Below are 6,582 nucleotides of genomic sequence, written 5' to 3'. Positions count from 1 at the left end.
CGCCCGCCCCCCGCGCCCTCACGCCCGGCCGGTGCCGCAACCACCAGCGGCCGCGCGCGCTCGCCGGGGCCCTGCTCGCCCCGCCCGTGCCGCTCTGAGTTTACACCCTAGCCTGCGCCCAGTGCTCCTGCCTTGCCGGAGCTCGTCGTGGATGCCAGGGCAGCACCAAGCGGGCATCCATGGCTGGGGAAAAAGAGAAAAAGGAGGAGAGAGGGGATGGGTGGACAGATGGGCCCTTTTTATTTGTATGATAGGTGAGCCACACTGCACATGCAAGCGGACCGAGGCGGACGAGTAGTGGACAGAGAGTGTCCGTCTGTGTCCGCTTCGGACTCAAAATGAGACCAACTTTGGTCCAGAGATGGGATGAAACAGACACGAATCGAACGAAAAAGTAAATAGGTTATGCCGATGGGTCGTCTAGTATGTTTGTTTTCCTCCAAACGAACGCACCCGCATAAAATGGGGTCGTGCGCTGGAGTTGGCCCTACGTTTATGTCCGGGACCGGGCCTGGGTAGCCAGGTTGATGGATGGAGGAGACACACAGGGGATGAAAATCAAATCCATGGCTTCCTTTCTAGTACCCTTTCCTTTCTCTTTCTGGCTGGCAATGCAACAAGAGAGAAACGACGCCATGTTTTTTCCGATTCCTGCTTCCCGGTGGTTCATCTGCTCTGTCTACTTGGCCTAGAAAACTTGACAACCTGCTAGTGCCTACTGGCTTATAATGCACCACTTTGGGTCCATTTATCCCCTTTTGGATGGAATAATGAGAGCGGCTGCGCTTGCTTATAACTCACTATATTATTAGGAACTAGGCAATTTTATCCTCTTTTTGACGGTTGGAAAGAGGGTTTCTCGTATACTTTTTGACAAGCACGTCTTTGGTCGACGGGACAAAACAGGTTGGTGATTAGTTTTCTACTATCTGCTGGTGTTTGGGGTGAGTTGGATGTTGTTGACATGGCAGTGACAGAGACACGTAATCGAACCTCAAGTGGTCGTCGAAAAGTATATACCAATAAGTGTGACATATGGATCGGAAAAGGAAAATGAGTTAGCTAGATTTTTCTCTCGTTGATGATGATGCTCTACGCACCACCTGCCCGTCTCTACTCTCGTGAGAAAATATATAAGACGACGTGTGCACAACGCGTTGCCGAGAAAAGGAAAGGAAAGTAGAGATCTCTTGCTACGACAAGCGGAACTTCCATGGAAATCTAAATGGTTTGAACGAATGGAACGTTGTCCCGTGCGGATCCATCTATCTGCTGGGCGTCTAGCAGATACAGTACGTAGCTGCGAGCGGATCGGTCAGTGCATGCGCTTTTTGCCCGTGACCGGCGACCGCGGCGTCCAACCAGTAACCACTCCCATTACCAGTTGTCGAAAGCTTAATTATTCACGAAGTGGTAATGAAACAATGGCGCTTGGCCGGTGGCGCTTCACATGGTGGGTGTACTACTTATTAGCGCCGGGCACGCCCGATGGAGCCGACGAGCCGCCACCGTGGATGGAGCAACAGTGCCACGGCCACGGTGGTTGGGTTCTGTCGCCGGCGGGCGCGGACAAGACAAGCTGGTCGCTCCAAACGCCAAAAGCCCGGGCCAGCGCCGATGTTCAGTTGTCCACATGGCCGTCATGGTTTGTTTGTGGATGCTGAGAGGCGGCAAATTTGACAATTTTGACCTCCGAACAAAATCAATTCACAGAATGAACTGGGTGTGAAACTATTTCACACCCCTGACCCTTTTGTGTAGCGCCCGCGACGCCGGCGTCACACCCTACGGTGCAGCACACAGCTAGCGGACGTTGCACGCCATTTCATCGTGGCAGCCATGGGCCCCGCACCCAGCTATGCAACGCTTCGGCGCTAGGCGCCACACAACGTGCAGCGCCTAGCCGACGGGCGCCACACTTTTAAAGTGCAGCGCCTAGCGCTTGGGCGCTGCACTGTGACTTATCCGGCTGGCCCCCCTCCCCCACTCCCCCCACACCACATACTCTCCCACTCCCAACCCGAGCTTTCCCCCCTCTCCCACTCTCAAATCCTCTCCCAAATCTTGCAAATCTGAAGAATTTGTCCGTGGATTTCAAAGTCAAACCCTCCCTCAAGGTAATCTTCTCCGATCCTCTTGTTTTGATCCAAGTTATGTTATCAAATTGCTCATTTGTTGCTAGTTTGGGGAAACCCTAGTTTTGTTTGGATCTAGATATTTGCATGGAGATGTGAGATGTTTGTTTGCCAATTTCCTATGATTAGGCTTTGTTGTATGTTAGGGTTATTTTTATGGGTGTTCTTATATTGGTGCTAGGGTTAGGTTTTGGGCTAGGGTTATGGTTTTGGTTAGGGTTATGGTTAGGATTAGGGTTAGGGTTGTTGTTTCATACATATATTAGGGTATGTATCCTTGGATTATTACTCATGAAAGCAATGTTACCTTGTGTTCTTTGAATGCTTATAGGGATGGAAAGAACATGTGTGTTTGTTCATCATGGGGACAAAGACGCCTTCTTGAAAGGCAATATTGAACCGGACCCGGATGAGATTGACATGGTATTTGATAGTAGTCCTAGCTATGTGGAGCTTTTGCAACAAGTTAGGAAAGATTTGAATTGGATGGACCCTAGTGATATCGTTGAGTTGGAAGGAAGGCATAATGTTGGTTTTGAAATGCACATCCATCAACTTTCATTACATATGGGGCATTTGTGTTTGAAATAAACATGAAATTCATAACACCAGCAACTTTCATTATTACCCGCTGCTCCACCGACATAGCATACGACCGGTGTTGTTTGTCCCAGTGATCATCGAGAAGCCAAATCATCCTAACAATTTTAAAAAAAACTTTCTTGTCAACACAATTATCTTTGGAATACAAATAAACTAAACTACGCCTACTAGATGCAAAATTCAAAGCATATGTATCCAAAGCATTCTTGTCAAAACAAATATAAGTTCCACACAAATAAACTAAACTAGGGTTCCGAAATCAAACAATGAAGAGTTCTAATACATGCAAGATTATAATACATGCAACATTCTAATCTAATCAAATCAAACAAAGGTTCCCCAAATCTTCAAAAACTTCAAAATACTATATTTTCTATGGATAGCAAGAAGGAGATCGGAGGAGAGTACCTTCTAGGAGGGATTGGTGATGAAATCCACGGACCAAATCATCAGATTTGAAGGATTTGAGAGAGGGGATTGAGAGGGGGAGTGGATAAGGCCGCCGCCGCGGCTGGTTTTGTTTCTGGAACTGCTGCAATGGGGTGGGTGGGGGAGGAGAGGGCCGCCGCGGCTGAACATAACTCACAATGCAGCGCCCGTCGGCTAGGCGTGGCACATTGTGTGGCGCCTAGCGCCGAGGCGTTGCACAGCTGGGTGCGGGGTCCAGGGCTGCCACGGTGGAATGGCGTGCAACGCCCGCTAGCTGGGCGCTGCACCGTAGGGTGTGGCGCCTAGGTCGCGGGCGCTACACAAAAGGGTCAGGGGTGTGAAATAGTTTTACACCTAGTTCATTCTGTGAATTGATTTCGTTCGGAGGTCAAAATTATCAAATTTGTCCCAGAGGCCGCATGCACTATTTACTCAGACTTGGTCCTCGCAGGGAATAATATTTCTGCCCACATTTACTAGTGCTACTGTAGTCTCTTCATGTGAGCATGTCGGTTTTGGCAGCTGCCATCGTTGCATCACCCGTACCTACGTCATTGCTTGCTCCACCGGGTCTTTCACAAGTCAGTGTGCATGCAACGGATATAGCTACGGCAGCTACTTATGACACGGCCAGCATATCCTCCACCATCTACATGTATACGTACGTACTGTGTATATGTACTAAGGCCAACTCCACCGCGCGACCCTATCATATCCGGCCCCGTCCGTTTGGAGTAAAAACGGACAAACCGGGCCGCCCAGCACGCGGGAGCAAACAGACTTTTGTCCTTTTTGTGTCCGCTTTCGACCCATCCGCGGCCCAAGTTTGCGCCGGTTTTGGGGTGAAACGGACAGCGCGCAGAAGGGCGAGACGCGCGCGCATGTCCGTCCCTGGCCCGCCTGTCGGTGACACAAATCAAAACCTCCCCGCGGCCCCTTTAGCGCCATTCCCCCCCCCCCAAACCCTCCCACGTCTCGCCCGTCCCACTCCCTCCCCATCCATGGCCGACGCGCAGCCGAACTTCGGCGGCCTGGCCGTCGACCCGCCCGGAATGGCCAAGAAGAAGAAGAAGAAGGGCAAGGCACCAAGGAAGTCGCGGTCGGAGTGCATGCCGGAGGAGATCGCCAAGTTGGACGCGAAATCGGCGAAGAGGAGGGACCGGAGGGCGGTCGCCAAGAACAACATCGCCGCGACCAAGAGAGCGGCCGACCGCGCCGCGATTGAGGTCGCGCGGTACAAGGCCGAGGTCGATGAGAAGGAGGCCATCATCAGCAAAGCGCACGCCCTTCTCATGGCCAGCATTTGTCGTCCGGCCGGTTACTCTGGAGGGGCCGTCGGTCCAGCGAGCACAGGGTTGTCGGTCGCTCGGCCTCCGCACTGCCAGTCGCCGACGTCGCGGACCATGCCCTTGTCCCCCGGCTTTCCTCCACCAAGGCCCGACGGCCAGACCCGTTTCAGGGGGGGGGGGGGTCGCCGGACGTTGGCGTTTTCACGCCGTCCACACCGCGCCCCTCGGCCGTCATCAACCTCAACGTCACCCCTTGGTCCAGCAGCGGCAGCCGGCCGTCCGTCGAGATGCAAAGAAATCAAGCACGGCCGCCGTTTACCGGCACCATGCCGTCCCCCCGCGTCTTGTTCGACGGAATGCCAACACCAATGCCACCGGTCGACGACCCCTACTACGACCAATTCATGGAGGAAGTGATCTACGAGGGGCACGTCCCTGTCTACGACCCCGAGGAGACCCAAAGTCAGGATCGCCGCGGCCAGTTCATTGCCGATGAAGAGGGCGATGACTGTGCTGACAACGAGCATGGTGACTCGTGGCATGAAGACGATGACATGTATGTGGAAGGTGATGGTGATGAAGAAAAAAGCAATGACTTGGACATTAGCGGCGAGCCATTGTTCATCGACGAGCTGACACAAAGAGCAGATTCACAAAAGAAGAGGAAGAGCATTCGCACGGGTTCATACACACAAGATGAGAACAAGTTGATTTGCCAAGCTTGGATGGAGATTAGCCAAGATCCAAGGCCCGGCGCGCAACAAAAGAGTATTGTTTTTTGGACGAGAGTCCACAATAATTCCATGAAAGGAAGTTCTTTGAGCCCTACCAATTTGAAAGCAAGCGTGGCGTCGGCTCAATTCAAAAGAGATGATTGTTCATCCAACAAGAGTGCAACAAGTATCAAGCCACATTTGAGAGCGTTGAAGCACGACCCGTGAGTGGTCACGACGTTGGGGACTTGGTATGCTCTCCTCTTCCTAGCTGTTTCCTTGCTACGGCCATGAGATTTCGGCCTTGTACATGTTTGCATCTTAACTTGTTGTTGATCATGTGGTGTAGGCATTTAAATCTTTGGAGGCATTCAAGGCCCGGCACAATGACAAGCCATTCACTCTTACGCACTGTTGGACTATGATCAACAATTGCCCCAAGTTCAAGGACCAATACCGTGAACTCTAAAGGTAGAGAGGCCTGAAGACGGCCAAGTTCACCGGAGGTGGTGATGGCGAGGCGTTGAAGAGGCCGAGGGGCAAGACCAACTCCAAGGTTGACGACATACGTGATGCCTCATCCATGGCATTGCATGATGATGAGGATACAGACCTGGGGTAGGGTCATAGGCCTGACCCTACCACCCTACCCAAGGTCAATACCCCAGAAGATGAGAAGACCAAGAATCCACTCGACGTGGCGATCACTCGACCAGAATTCTTTACCTTCACTCGACCATATGGAAAACACTCGACTATGTCAAATACCAGGAGTCGATAGAACGTGCAACGGCCAGATATTCACTCCTTAGTCTTCATGGGCATTAAGAGTACTTAATGCTGGCGTTACCAGTAATGCCCCTTACTTTATGTACATTAGTTCCCTTGTAATGGAGACGGGCTGGGGTCCTGGCGCACTCTATATAAGCCACCCCCCTCCTCTGGCATAAGGGTTCGCACTCTTTGTAATACAACACACATAATCCAATCAACCGCCTCCGGGCACCGAGACGTAGGGCTATTACTTCCTCAGAGAAGGGCATGAACTCGTAAATCTCGTGTGTACACCTTTACCATAGCTAAGATCTTGCCTCTCCATACCTACCCCCCTTTCTACTGTCAGGCTTAGAACCACGATAGTTGGCGCCCACCGTGGGGCAGGTGTCTTAGCGACTTATTGGTTAAGTTGCAAGTTTTTCCGATCACCATCATCATGGTTTCCGGCGGCGGATTGGCTGAGGGCCGCGAGATCCGTCTCGGCGCGGTCGTTTTCGTCGCCGACGACTCTGCGTGGCTCCAAGAAGCTCCCCTGGACACTGAGGCGCTCCCCGTCCGGGGAGCGACGCACTTCCGCGCGTGCGCTCGTGGCGTTCTTCTTCGACAGTCGTCGACTCAATACCAGTCGGCTCCAAT

The sequence above is a fragment of the Triticum dicoccoides genome, chromosome 5B, assembly GCF_002162155.2.
Source record: "Triticum dicoccoides isolate Atlit2015 ecotype Zavitan chromosome 5B, WEW_v2.0, whole genome shotgun sequence".
NCBI classification, from domain to species: domain Eukaryota; kingdom Viridiplantae; phylum Streptophyta; class Magnoliopsida; order Poales; family Poaceae; genus Triticum; species Triticum dicoccoides.
Note: the sequence above shows the minus strand (reverse complement) of the source record.